Raw genomic sequence first — 15,598 nt, forward strand, 5'->3', positions numbered from 1 at the left:
TACTACACCCCCATTGTACACCTGGATCCTCTCCTTATGCCTATAAAAGGAAGGACCAGGGCCCTCTTAGGGAGGGTTGGCCGCGCGGGACGAGGACGAGACAGGCGCTCGCGTGAGGCCGCTCGCTCGCTCCCCCGTGTGGACGCTTGTAACCCCCTACTGCAAGCGCACCCGACCTGGGCGCGAGACGAACACGAAGGCCGCGGGATTCCCACCTCTCTCACGCCGGTCTCCGACCGCCTCGCTCTCCCCCCTTCGCGCTCGGCCTCGCGCTCGACCCATCTGGGCTGGGGCACGCGGCGACATTCACTCGTCGGCTCAGGGACCCCCCGGTCTCAAAACGCCGACAAACCTCTTGCATCATTTCCGGAGTCATCTCTTCTCCTTGGGCGGGCTTAAACATACCTACATTGACAATCTCCCAAAGACTAGGATGCACACCGATTAAATGCGACTTCATCTTGTCGGCCCACTCGTCATAGTTCAACTCACTAAGAGTTGGTAACTTTCCAAGTGGGGCGGAAGAGAAGTTGGGGATAAAATTTCTAGAGTAATAAAATTGAACTTTACTAAATTCGTTACCTTTGCTTTTGGTAGATTATCCCTCGGTGTTGAGACTTACCTTGCTCAACACCTTTGACACCAAAAGATCCACTAGATCGTCATTGTAATCAAATTTTCCTTTACCTTTATCTTCTTCGGCCTTTCTTCTTGATTCTTCTTCTTCGGCCTTTTTCTTAGCATCTTCCTCTTTCATTTTGAGGAACATCTTCTCGGCAATCTTCATGGCGAGGTCGAGGACCTTGGGGTCCACTTCCTCACCGGAAGATGTGATGGGGATTTCCTCGAGGAGAGGATCCACATGGTCCCGTTGAGTAGACATGATCGTTTCCTCACGCGGTTAAGCGTAAAACGAGGTACGGAGCTTTGATACCAATTGAAAGTAGCCTAGAGGGGGGGTGAATAGGCTAATCTGAAAATTTTCACAACAAACTTCGAAAGATTGTTAAATACACAGTTCGACTGGTGCAGGCCGGTTCAACAGCTACGTGTGCAAGTTGAACCACTCTGAACCAATCCAACTGTTTTATAAACTTTAGACTAAAATCTAATCGAAAAAGTATTTCGCGAGTTCTTGAGAGAAGTAAGATATAGCTAAGTAAAGATGAAAAGATGAATATGTAAAGGCTATTTTACTTCTAGATAAACTCTAAGGATAAATCTTTATGTCAATCTTGCAAGTAAAAATATCTCAAGTTAAAACAAGCAAGAACACAAGACACAAGATTTAATCCGAGGTTCGGCCACACCACAAAGGTGTCCTACTCCCCGTTGAGGAGCCCACAAAGGGCCGGGTCTTTTTCAACCCTAATCCTTCAAAAGCCGACCACAAAGGTCAAGGCAATCTCTTCTTATATTAGCTCAAAGAGCGGGTGATACAAACTTCTTGGGGTCGTCCACAACTTTGGAGACTCCCAAGCAACCTCAAAAGATCTTGAAACCTAGGGTTTCAAGAACACCAAGAAAGCACAAGAGGGGTTTGCACAAGCTCAAGTCTTTGTAAAAGAGATGGGAGAGGAAAACCAAATCGTGAGCACAAGCACAAACCTCACACCCAAGAGCTCCTCCAACAAGGTTGAATCTTGAGGAAGATTTAAGTGTGAGAGAGATGGAGAGATGAGTGCTTTGTCTCAAGTTAGGTGAGCAATAAATGAGTGAGTGTTCAGCCGTCTTGAAGAAGAGAGAGAGAGGGTTCTATTTATAGTCACGGCTCAAAAACTAGCCATTTGACCAAAAACCACGCCGAAAACCGGTTGAACCACCCCCTGACAGGTCAGCAGACTGTCTGCCAGTCTGACTGCCAGACTGACTGGCAGACTGACCTGCAGGCGGGTCAGACAGGCCAGGACCGGTTGAACCGCCCCCTAGGGTAGTTGAACCGCCCCCTGACACCCCTGGCGACCTGACTGCCAGTCTGACTGGCAGACTGCAGATCAGAAGTCAGAGGGTCAGAGACCAGTTGAGCTGCCCCCCAGGACCAGTTCAGCTGGTCTAGACCAGAGAGTTTTGGAGAGAAAACCCCAGCTCAGCTGCCCGGGGGCAAGTTCAGCTGGGTATGGTCAAAGAGGTCCACAACTGAAGTTGAAGTTCAGCTAGAGTTGAAAGTTCAACTCAGCGGAAGTCCAGCTCAGCTGAAAAGCTCAGCTGCAGCTGAAGAAGCTCATCACAGCTGAAGTTAAGTTCAGCTTGAAAGCTCAGCTGCAGTTGAAGAAGTTCAGCTGCTTTTCAGCAAGAACACTCTAGGTTTCTCAACCCTAACCATGGTCAACCAAATAATGTTAAAGTGATTTTTGGTTTTCAAAAATAGCTTTTGAATTTGGGAACTTGAGCTATAGCAAACACCTATACCTGTGCGGAAAAGAACAAGGAAGAATTATATCATGCAACACAAGATTTTACATAAATTTTTATACGTCCGTTGCATGAAGTCCTTGGGGCTTCCTTAAGTTCCTGTTTCCTTCTAATCATACACTGAGAACAAAAACTGTTAGTACCCTTATTTGTTTTGTCATTAAATCACCAAAACCCTCATTTGGGGTTGATTGCACTTACAAAAACGTATATCTAATGTCTTGTACAGTCTCATATAGGTTGTGATGTTGTTGTATGTGAATGAGACATAGGTTGGGAGCTTCCTTAATATGCATGAGAAGGTCATGTTCAATCTATAGTAGAATAATCTAGGAATGCCTAACCCTATGTGGATGAGTTTTTTCTCTAACGTAAAAGGACGTTTATGCCCTTCCTCCACAAGGATGTGAAGCAAAATCCATATTCTATGTGTGCCACTACATGAGGTATGTCAATGCTGTTATTGGTTGATATAAGTTCAAGGAAAATAGTTAACTTTAGTTATTTTGGTTGATCTCTCACATCTAAATACATATGCATTAATACCATATCATCTAAATACACATAAAGTAACATAAGAAAGTTTTGTAAAGATAGATATAACCCAGTCTAACAAACACTTATATAACCAAGACAAACATAGGTTGACATGAAGTGTGTTATGTGAGTCTAGGTGTACATATTAAAGATAGCATAGGTTCACTTATCAAGTTTTACATAGCAAAGATGATAGCTCTCTCTAATGGTTCCACATAGACAATACCCAAAAGCAGATGAGATGATGGCAATCTCGTGCAACAAAGAATAGGCAGTTAGACATCTAGCTTTATGTTGCCATCGTTGGGCTTCCAGGAGTGGAACGATCTCATTTGCTTCTAGTGCACATCACTATACTATCTTGAGGAGTAGGATCCTTCTTATCATGCACAAGCTTTTCCTTGATCTCTTTTTTTATTTGACTTCTTGCCAAGAGTTCCACTAAAGAATGTAGAATTACTTGTGTGCAACTCAAATAAATATGATATCAATTATAGCAAGAGAACAATAGATAGGGGAGAGAATCAAATCGCAAAGTAAATATTTACGTAATGAGCGGGTCTCTTTCAAAGAACCTACTTCCGAGTCCACGTAGGATGTGTCTATTTTAACTCTTTCTCTCTCTCAAACGGTCACTTAGACTAATTGAGTATTTCTTCTTAACCTTGGGGACACCAAGTCTTGCAAGGGCCTCCACACAAAGAATGAGAGCTCTTGCTTCACGTTTACAACAAAGAGAACGGGAGAGAGAATGAGAAACAATCAAAGCTCAAATGTGCTAGCCGCTATGTCTCTCAAAACATGAATCGATCAAATGCAGCGCGGGAGTGGCTTTGAATGCTTGGAGATGTTGCTCTTAAAATGTAGTAGGTTGGGAAGGGTCTTATGTTTTCAATGAGCTGGTTGGGGTATTTATTGCCCCTCACCACCAAAAGAGTCATTGGACAGTGGTGCACTGGACAGTGAACAGTGCCCCGACAGATGACCGTTCTGACTGTTGCAGCCCACCGTTGAACCATGTCAGACGATCCGGTGCTCCAATTCCAAGAATTCCCTAAACTATCTTGTTGGAGACTTGTTCTCAAATGCTATGAATTAAGAACAAGACAACATAAAATGTTAAATGTTAACGTCCTTCATCCAAGAAACACCATTCCCTTGAGGATAATGGGCCTTGGACGAAGGTTAATAAGAGTATGATTACGAAGCTTAAATCTTCGTAATAAAATTTCAATAGATATTGTAAGACGACATAAAATAAAAGGTACAAAAGGGGTAAATAAATCATAGACGAATTATATTAAATTTACTTAATATATTGAATCATTGAATACAATAATACCTCTGCCTTGGCAAAGGTTGAATTCCAGAATATGCTATTGCAATTCCTAGAATGCGTGAACAGTAAAGGAATACTGTTCACTATTTATAGGCACAGGACGCAGCCTGTGAGGAATTACAAGTATGCCCCTTATAAAAGCTTACAACATTGACTCAGACCTTTATGGACTAAAAGGTCATTCTATCTTTAAGTCGGTTTGTAATGCCGAAGCTTCACGAAGAGGAACTTTCGGCCATCTTATACAAACAGCTTCAGCTGAAGACCGCTTCTTCCTATGAGACCTTCGGCGACGAAGCATAGGCCCAACAGTAGCCCCTTTCGCGGTGCTAGATCGTTTTTCGTAACGAGCTTGATCCGTGAAAAAAGTCTCTTAAGCTTCGGGGAGCCGAAGTTCCAAAAAACACCTTCCCTGAGCTCGTTGTCGAGAAACGATTCAATTTCCCAGCGTGTAGCGGTCCCACCTTGCAGAGTTACTGTTTGATCTCTGCGGTCCACCGCACAGCAAGTGCAAGCGGGTGTCCGCCTGGTGTAAAAATCCTGGCGCTTCGCCTTCTTACCTGCAGTACTATATAAACAAACGAGTAGGTGTGAAGTTACCACGGCATTCATTGCTATTTGCACTGTTCTGCTGCTAAAATTTTTAACCATCGCCGAAGCTTGTCCGTCGGAATCAAACGAAGCTCCAGTTTGAAACCTGCTTCGTCAGAAAAAACTTCGGAGGAAGAAAGTATTAAATTTCCACACATTCATAATTAAATGGCCAGAGTGCGATCTACCGCCAGGGTTGAGCGTGAGGAGGGCGAAACTGAAGCTTCGGAGACTGTTCCCATCTCTGAAGCCATGCAACGATCCGGGCTGGTGACTTCGGAAAAGATCCCTAGTGAAGATGCAGAACAAGCAGAACAAGCAATTGCTGAAGCAGAAGAAGATATTGAGGAAACTGATCCCGAAGATGATTATCGCATTGCCATGCCAAGCAAGCCCAGTCACTTGGACTTCGGGAAATCTACTGTTTCGAAGGCCGATCTGTCCAAGATGGTAAAGTCAGGCTTTTTTACTGAAAATCAGAAAAAGCTATTACGCTTCGGGGGAGAAGAGACTACCCCAAAGCCGGAGAAGGATGAAATTGTTATTTTCAAGAGCTTTCTGAAGGCTGGATTAAGATTCCCCCTACATGGGATTATTGCAGAGGTACTCAAGAGGTTCGGTATCTATTTTCACCAGCTGACCCCTAACGCTATCGTTAGGATTAGCGTTTATATCTGGGCACTCCGAAGCCAAGCAGTGGAACCATTTGCGGACAGCTTTTGCCGGGTTCACGAGCTGCATTATCAGACGAAGGCTAGAAAGGATGGATTGCACGACAATTTTGGTTGCTATAACTTCGCCTATCGGAAAACCACAAAGTTTCCTGTAATCAGCTATCGAAGCAAATGGGCAGCAGGCTGGAAGTCGGAGTGGTTCTATGTCAAGGTTGATGACGACAAGGAGAAGCTTGTGCAAAGTCCACTCGAACTAATCTTCGGAGAAACCCGACCTCGCTGCAACATGACACCCGAAGGTCCAACACAACAAGCAATGAATGAATTCAGAATTATTGCAGAGCATATCAGTACAAGGGACCTGGTTCAGGAGTTTTTGGCTTTCAAAGTTTTTCCCAGTTTGAAAGAATGGGAAATGCCGAAGCTAAAGGGGGAGAAGAAAGAAGGTGAACTTGTACGTTTACCTTACCATTTCAAGTTTAAGAAATACTTTAAAGCGCCTTGCCAAGAGTGGCTAGACACAATTGAAGTAATGTGTAATGAAATACTTGGCAATTATTCCAAAAAAGAAGATCAATTAATGACTGCAGCCTTCGGCACCCGTCCGAAGCGAAGACTGAACCGAGTGTTGGACGCCTTGGGTTTTGAATACCCTGACTATGAAAATCTGAACAAAGGTGCCGGAGGCCAGAAAAGGAAAAGGGGAACCGAAGCCTCAAATGAAGATGAAAAGGAGTCCCCAAAGAAGAAAATTCCAAAGAAGAGGAAAGCGTCTTCTCCGAAACGGAAAATATCCGACGAAGAAAAATCCCCCGCATCACCCTCTGCCACTGACGTTGAGAAAATTCTGAAGGTAATGACTGAATCCTTACCTGCGAAGCTAAGTCCACTGAGGCCCCAACTGACAAAGTTTTTTCAGAAGGACAAGGAGCCCGAAAAATCGAAGAAAACAATCAAAGCAAAGAGACAAAGAATTATCACTGTGACAGAAGTAATTGACAAGACACCGCCAAGAGCTTCAGCTCAGAAAACACCAGCGGCTACAGAAGGGACAGATATTGAAATTACACCTTCGGAGGTCGCAGCTGCCGAAGCTGCCTCAGCTGAAGATTTGAACCTGGAGAGCACAATCGAACACATTGACAAAATACTGTTAGACATGGCTGCAGAAGAAGCTACCACCGCCGCCGAAGAGGCCGCGACCGCAACGTCGGAGAAAGGGAAAGAAATTGTTGATGAAGCTTCAGAAAACGAAGCCTTCATGTTCCAGAATTTAGTTGGGGAAAAACTATCAAAAGCTGAAATAGAAGAGCTTAGAGAGTATGCCAAATCCTGCGGATACAAACCTGGAGCACTCCTCTTCGGAGGCGTTGATGATGAAAAATTAGATTGTATTCGAGATCAAACCGGAGCCAAAGTTATCGGTACTCTGTATAAGAGTATCGGTTTTCCGAAGCTGGAGACAGACATCAGCCGCTATCGACGACAACATATCGTTGGTAGTTTATTTTATTCCAATTTCAAGGTGAACTACTTTTCTCTTAACTTTTATTGTTTCTAATAATGAAAACACGTCTGACGAAGGTTGATTTCGTGCAGAGTATGCTGCTGAGCAAGGCCTTGAAAATGCAGCAAGATTTTGAAGACAAGAAGCACAAAGTTATAATTGAAAATTTGGAAAGCAAAATAAAGGAGCAATCAGATGCTATTGAGAAAAAGAACTTCGAGCTCCAGGCAACCGAAGGTTCATTGGCGGAAGCCGAAGCAAAAATAACAGAACTGAACTCGAAGCTTCTTCGCCAATCTGAGCAGTTCGAACGAGAAAAGCAAAACCTGAATGCAAAACTTGAAGCCGAAGCTCAACAAAATTCAGATTTGAGAAAATTATTGACGAGCCTTCAAGAAAAATGTTTGGATTTTAGCAACAAATGCATTCAACGATTAAGAAAGATTTTCCACTCAGTTGGAGCCAGCAGTGAAAAATTTACCCCCTCAGCTGAAGATCTCCCGAAGACTTTCGAACATATTGAGGGTGAGATTGACGAGCTCGACGAAGTCATAGCTGGGCACGGTGACTTCTGTGCCTGGGTGGCTTCTCGGGGCACTGCTGCAGCTTTCCTAAAAGCTGGCTGCGATCATGGAAAGATTGTCAATAGGCCAAATTTCACTTTATCACCATCAATCCTAGATGACATTCCTGATCTCGCCCGAAGTATCTCTAACAGATTTGTAAAAATGATATGGACAAAAGGTGGGCGAGAAAAGGCTGGAGACGAAGCTCGGAGTCATCTTGAACCAGTAAGAAATTATACCTTGTGCTTACCTCTTCCTTCAAGCTTGGTTTTGACTTACAACAACCTTATTCATGTAGGATGACGAAGCCGAAGCTGATGATTAGAAAATGACGCCGAAGCTGAAGCTCCTTGGAGATTAAATAGTAGACTGTAGACAGTACTTGAGAAACTTTTGAGATAACTTTTGTAAATGTAACTGAAACTTGTCAATTCTGTTCATACCTTGTAATATATCCTTGTCCTTCCATTGATGTATGAGAAGTGCTTTGATGTGGACGAAATTTTCTTTTTTGAGCTGAAGGCGAAAAAACACCTTCCCTTCTTTTCGTACGCAGCGAAGCATAGAAAACAATATTTCCCTTCTTTCCGAAGCTCTCCTTTTTGTACACGAAGCTCCTTCTCCCCCCCCCTTTTTTTTCTTTTTGCCAAAGCAACCATTTATGCCATGATGATGATTATCCTACATATGCCTAGATGAATGTTTATGAATGCAAATGCTATGATGTAATGTGATGTGCAAATGAATGGCCAAACACGTATCCGAAGCCATACTCATAGCCATTATTTCCTTAAAAACAAACACACCTTAGCTCTGCATTCCCTTAGGAACGACTTTGGAGCTTCTTCGCCTTTACTTTTGGCGGAATCAGCGTTGACTTTTCGCTGTAAGCTCTGCATTCCCTTAGGAACGACTTTGGAGCTTCTTCGCCTTTACTTTTGGCGGAATCAACGTTGACTTTTCGCTGTAAACTCTGCATTCCCTTAGGAACGACTTTGGAGCTTCTTCGCCTTTACTTTTTGGCACTCGATGGTGCGCTCTCAGCTTTTACATTTACATTCCTTGGGGGATTTTGCTCTTATAGAACTAAAAAAGGAAATTACATGTGATGGCCCCATTAAAAACCTTTCTCCCCTTTAGAAAGGAAAAGGGTGCCATAAAAAAGAAAAAGCATAAAAAATTACATCAAGTTATACATAATATCGTCGAAGCTCATCCGCATTCCAAGATCTAGGAATGTCGTTGCCGTCCATATCCTTCAATCTGTATGAACCGGGTCTTGATGAAGATGCTACTAAGAAAGGTCCATCCCATTTCAACTGCAACTTACCCACTGTTTCTGGGTTGGCCACTCTCCGAAGCACCAAGTGTCCTGGCTCAATATTCTTTAGCCGAACCTTTCTATCTCGCCATTTGATTGTTTCGGCTTGATATTTATTGATGTTCTCCACGGCTTGCAACCTGATTCCTTCTAAAGCATCTTTTTCTACAGAATAAGCAGCTTCGGAATCTGATTCTGCCGAAGCTACTACTCTTATTGACCCGGTTTTAGCTTCCTCCGGAGTTATTGCTTCGTCACCGAATAACAACTTGAATGGAGTAAAGCCTGTAGACCTTGATGTTGTTGTGTTGTGGCTCCACACTACTTTGGTTAACTGATCAGGCCACTTTCCCCTGGGTTGATTGAAGATCAACTTCATTATTCCTGTCATTATAATGCCATTGGCTCTTTCAACGAGTCTGTTTGACTCCGGATGCCTGACTGATGCAAAATGGATCTTCGTACCAATTTGGTCACAGAACTCCCTGAAAGCTTCGGAGTCAAACTGTGTTCCATTATCCACAGTGATAGCCTTTGGTACCCCGAAACAACAAACAATATTCTGCCAGAAAAACTTTTGGACGGTGGCCGAAGTTATTGTGGCTAAAGGCTTTGCCTCAATCCATTTAGAAAAATATTCCACAGCTACTACAACATATCTCAGGTTTCCTTGGGCCGGTGGTAACGGACCTAACAAGTCAAGGCCCCACCTTTGCAATGGCCAAATGGGTTGTATGAGTTGTGTTAAGGACGAAGGTTGTTTTTGATCTCTTGCACATTTCTGGCAACCTTCGCACTTTTGAATTAATTCTGCTGCATCCGAAGCCGCCTTCGGCCAATAAAACCCTTGGCGGAAAATTTTTCCAAGTAACGGCCTAGATCCAATGTGAGATCCACACAGGCCTGCATGCATTTCTTTCATTAACTCTATACCTTCGGTTCTAGATAAACACTTGAGTAGCGGAGCACAAACTCCATGCTTGTACAACTCCCCTTCTATCATGACATATGGACGAGCTCTTGCCTCTATCCTCCTGTTATAAGTTTCGTCATCTGAAAGGAATTTACCCTGAAGGTAAGAGATGATCTCAGTTCTCCAGTCTTCACTATAAACAGGAGATATATTGAGGACTGCTCTTTCAAGAAGTTCCACCGAAGGTGCTTTTATTGTTTCGAAGAACACATCCGAAGGTAAAGGCAGCCCCTGTGCTGCTGACTTAGCTAGCAAATCAGCATGCTCATTTTGTCCTCGAGGGATATTTTTGACAGAAAATCCTTCGAAGGAAGCTTCAACTCTTCGAACCATATCCAGATATTTTTCAAGCTTCGGATCTTTAGCCTTGCAGCTCTTGTCAATATGACCCGAAACAACCTGGGAATCAGTTTTAAGCATGGCCCTTCTGATTCCCATTGCTTTTAGCTTCCGAAGACCCAAAAGCAGGGCTTCGTACTCGGCAATGTTATTTGTGCAACTAAAATCAAGCTTCGCCGCATAGCAAGTTTTAACTTTGGAAGGTAAAACCAACACAGCAGCCGCTCCCGCTCCGAAGGTTCCCCAAGACCCGTCGCAAAACACTGTCCATGCTTCGGCGTCTTTATGCGTTTCTTCCTCCTGAGCCCCTGGCGTCCAGTCAGCAATGAAGTCTGCTAACGCCTGGGACTGAATCGAAGATCTATGAACATATTCAATACAAAATTCATTGAGCTCTGCAGCCCATTTTCCAATCCTTCCAGTAGCTTCTCGGTTCCTCATAATATCCTTCAGAGGTTGTGAAGAAGGAACAATTATGTTGTAAGCTTGAAAATAGTGCCGAAGCTTCCTGGATGCCATCAAGAAAGCGTATAACACCTTCTCTAATTCTGTGTAGTTTTTCTTTGACATACTAAGAACTTCAGATACAAAATACACTGGGACCTGCCTCTTGACTTGGCCATCAAGCTTCTCCTGGACAAGTGCTGCACTTACCGCTGAGTGCGAAGCTGCCACATATAATAACAAAGGAGCCCCTGGCGTAGGTGGAGTTAGTGCTGTTAGATCTATCAAATACTGTTTCAGTTCTTCAAAGGCCTTCTGCTGGATTGGTCCCCATTGAAAGACTTCGGCTGACTTCAACACTTCGAAGAATGGTAAGTTTCTCTCTGCTGATCTGGATATGAATCTATTGAGAGATGCCAACCTTCCTGTCAATCTTTGAGCCCCCTTTTTTGTAGTTGGTGGCTCCATCTGAAGTATAGCTTCAATTTTACTTGAATTAGCTTCAATTCCCTTTGTTGAAACCAAGCATCCAAGAAATTTCCCCTTCTTTACTCCGAAGACGCATTTTTCCGGATTCAGCTTTAGGCCAGCTTGTCTGAAACTGGCGAAGGTCTCCTGCAAATCAGCAATATGATTCTCCTGTTTTGTGCTTTTTACAATGATGTCATCAACATAAGTTAGCACATTTCTGCCTATCTGAGACTGGAGAACCTTCGCAGTCATTCTGCTGAAACTTCCTCCAGCGTTTTTGAGTCCCTCGGGCATCCGAAGGTAGCAATATGTGCCACTTGGGGTTATGAAGCTAGTCTTCGGATCATCTTCCTTCTTCATCCATATTTGGTGATAGCCTGAGTAACAGTCTAGCAGACTCATGAGCTCTGAAGAAGCTGCTGCATCAACTAAAGAGTCTATCCTTGGCAATGGGAATTCGTCCTTCGGACAGGCCTTGTTGAGATCTGTAAAATCGATACACATTCGCCACTTGCCATTGGCCTTTTTTACCATAACAGTGTTAGCTAGCCATTCTGGGTACTTTACTTCTCTGATAACTCCTGCAGTGAGGAGTCTTTTGACTTCGTTACGAGCACCTTCGTCCTTATCATCAGACATTTTCCGAAGCCTCTGTTTTCTAGGTCTGAAGGATGGGTCAACATTGAGCGAGTGTTCAATAATATCCCTATTTACTCCGCAGAGATCATTGGCTGACCATGCAAAAACATCTTTGTTGTTGAACAAAAACCTTATCAAGGTTTTCTCCTGCTCTTCAGATAATTGAGAGCCCAACAGCACCTTCTGCTCTGCTATGTCCTCACATAAGAGCATAGGCTTCGGCTGGTCTGCTGAAGCTGCTTTCTCTCTTCTGAATTTGTACTGTTCACAAGCTTCAGGTCCATCTATGTTATGGATTGCTTTTGAGTCAGTCCAATTGCCTTCGGCCCTTCTGGCAGCTTCCTGACTTCCATGAATAGCGATGGGTCCTTGATCCGAAGGTATCTTCATGCAAAGATAAGCAGGATGAAGAATTGCTTCGAAAGCATTGAGGGTGCCACGACCAATAATTGCATTGTAAGGGTATTCCATGTCAACAATGTCAAACACAACTTGCTCAGTTCTGGTATTGTTGATGAACCCGAAGGTCACTGACATGGTGATCTTACCCAGTGCTACAATCTGTCTTCCTCCGAAGCCACAGAGAGGGTGTGTAGCATCATGAATCTTATCTTCTGGCTCTTGCATTTGTCTGAAGGCCTTAGCAAATATGATATCAGCTGCACTGCCTGTGTCAACCAAGACATTGTGGACCAGAAATCCTTTGATAACACAAGAGATAACCATGGCATCGTTGTGTGGGTAATCCTTGAGCTGAAGGTCCTCTTGGGAGAAGGTAATAGGAATGTGAGACCATCTTGACTTGATGAAGGGTCCTTGCACCCCAACATGCTGTACCCTTCTCTGTGCTTCCTTCTTTTGTTTCTTGTTAGCTGGCTCTGAGGACGAACCACCTGTGATCGGGAGCACTAGCTTCGGGTCCGAAGCAGCTCCAGCTTGGTCGTTGAACGAAGCCATCAGCTCGAAAAGTGGAAGTGAGTTCACCGGAGGTGGGCGCCAATGTTGGAGACTTGTTCTCAAATGCTATGAATTAAGAACAAGGCAACATAAAATGTTAAATGTTAACGTCCTTCGTCCAAGAAACATTATTCCCTTGAGGATAATGGGCCTTGGACGAAGGTTAATAAGAGTATGATTACGAAGCTTAAATCTTCGTAATAAAATTTCAATAGATATTGTAAGACGACATAAAATAAAAGGTACAAAAGGGGTAAATAAATCATAGACGAATTATATTAAATTTACTTAATATATTGAATCATTGAATACAATAATACCTCTGCCTTGGCAAAGGTTGAATTCCAGAATATGCGATTGCAATTCCTAGAATGCGTGAACAGTAAAGGAATACTGTTCACTATTTATAGGCACAGGACGCAGCCTGTGAGGAATTACAAGTATGCCCCTTATAAAAGCTTACAACATTGACTCAGACCTTTATGGACTAAAAGGTCATTCTATCTTTAAGTCGGTTTGTAATGCCGAAGCTTCACGAAGAGGAACTTTCGGCCATCTTATACAAACAGCTTCAGCTGAAGACCGCTTCTTCCTATGAGACCTTCGGCGACGAAGCATAGGCCCAACATATCTTATTCGCTATAATTCACACCAGAGTGGGTCTGTGCACGCTGGACCGGTCTGATATATGTCCCACCTAGTGCTTGGCTTGTTTTCTGCTGAGTTCTGTCCTCTGGCCAGACGATTCAGTGCACCACTGTACAGTCTGATGAGCCCCGGTGTGCTAGCCAGCAGCCCTCTTTTTCTATCTTTTCTCCATTTCTTCTCTGAATCATTTTTGACTATTTGGAGGAGGTACCTATGACTTAGACAAAATTATGAGGTGACAATACAACTAGTCTAAGTCATGGTTCTTGGACTTTTTGCTCTCTCTAACTCATAAACTTGTTTTTGCTCAAACTAGCTCCAAATGAGTGATTTTGTAAACATGGTCTTTCCAACCTCCTTAGATGTGTCAAATAGGTTCCTAGGGGTGTATGTAACTTATCCAAAGTGTGAAACTAGGTATTTTTTATATTGTCCAAGTTTTACCCCTCTGTGGTTGGTTTTGAGCTGTTCCTGATTTAGAACTGATAGTGGACTTATGCTCCAGTGAATCAAAGACTAGCCAAACTAGTTAGTCCATAAGGTTGTGATGGTCATCAAGCACCAAAATCAATTAGAGAAAATGTTTAAGGTCATTTCCCTTTCACTTTGCAATGAATGTGAGAGTTCGAATGCTTGGGTGCCAATGAAAGGGGTGGTTGGGGTTGTATTTATAGCTACCAACACCTCCAAGCCGCTACCAACCTTCTGCCACACACAAACAGTCTGTGTTCTTGGTCCGGACGATTCGTCCCTGCAAGATCAACGACTGGATCACAACGATCAGTTATAACGGCTATATCAACGGCTATAATCACATTAAATGTGTCTTCGGATGTCAGATAAAGTCTGAAGCGAACGATCCGGTCATGCATCTGAACCCGACACCTTCAGCTTTGTCTGATTTACAACGGGCGGACGGTCCGCATATGGGGGTCACATGATATTCACTTATCTTTCGGACGGTCCAGAGTAGAAACGTGCATTTGGCATAGTTTCTGTCTGAAGTGCATCGAGGTGTCGCAGACGGCCTACCGGAAGAGCCTGGACAGTCCGTACTAGAGTCTCAGACATCTGCGATATGCTGTATTGAGGGTTGATTTTCCTTGAAGTATCTTCTGAGTACCTGAATTTATAACTTAGCAAACTAGTTAGCTCAATTGGTTGTAATGGTCGCCAATTACCAAAACAAGTGTGAAAATGATTTTTAGGCCAATTTCCCTTTCATTAAGTCAAAAGTCTACTGACCTAGTCGAATTAAAGAAAAGATTGTATCTATAATAGGATCAGAACTCTTCTGTCTTGACCGGCTAGGACACAACTTAAATGGTTGTTATCTATACTGTATATAGATATAGATGCTTCCCTTGTAACATAGCATAATCAACAATCCAACAAAAAGTATCACACCACATAGGACACAATGTACTATGCTATTCATTGGACTAAACATGTATAGATGTTGACTCATATTCACTGTCAAGTTTTCTTACACCAATGGCCACCGATGCCTACTCTAGGTAACCACGTAGTTGAGTAGAGCACCACTTGTACATTGAGAAGTCTTGCGGCTATCTATGGAGTTACCTAACCAGGAGCTTCACCCTCGCGTGAGCTACCCTTCCATGGAGTTCCAACGAGTATTAGTAAGAAGCTTATGTGCTTTTTGATACCTTGACAATCAGTGCACCGACAGAAGTTTGCATCTCAATCTCATTTAAGTTTGCATTTACACTGCTACCGTAATTGTGTGTTTTATCTTTCCTAGCTTAGTTACAGGCTAGTTGGTAGGGCTGAAACCTAAGTTGTATAAATCCTTTTATGATAAAGATATCAACACTTGGACAAAACCTTAATTGCGTATATCAACGCTTGTTATTCGTATATGTTTTGTTTAAGAGAAAAATAGATGTTTGCACTAGTGCAAAAAATAGTTGTCCTAATTCACCCACCCCTCTTAGGCGTCCATGTTTCTTTCATTGTGAATCTAAACTGTTTGACTAAATTTTGATAAACTAAAGGTACATTTTGGTAAATCTAGAGTTAGATGGAGTGTCCCAAACATGCTTTCAAAGTGTAGAAGAACTATTGAGAGAGTTATGGTGATGAATGAATATGAGATATGAAGAGTGGATGTGAAGGGGTGAAAGTGGTATACGAACAAATTTAATATTTAAAATATA

This window comes from Zea mays, chromosome 1, assembly GCF_902167145.1.
Source record: "Zea mays cultivar B73 chromosome 1, Zm-B73-REFERENCE-NAM-5.0, whole genome shotgun sequence".
Taxonomy (NCBI): Eukaryota; Viridiplantae; Streptophyta; class Magnoliopsida; order Poales; family Poaceae; genus Zea; species Zea mays.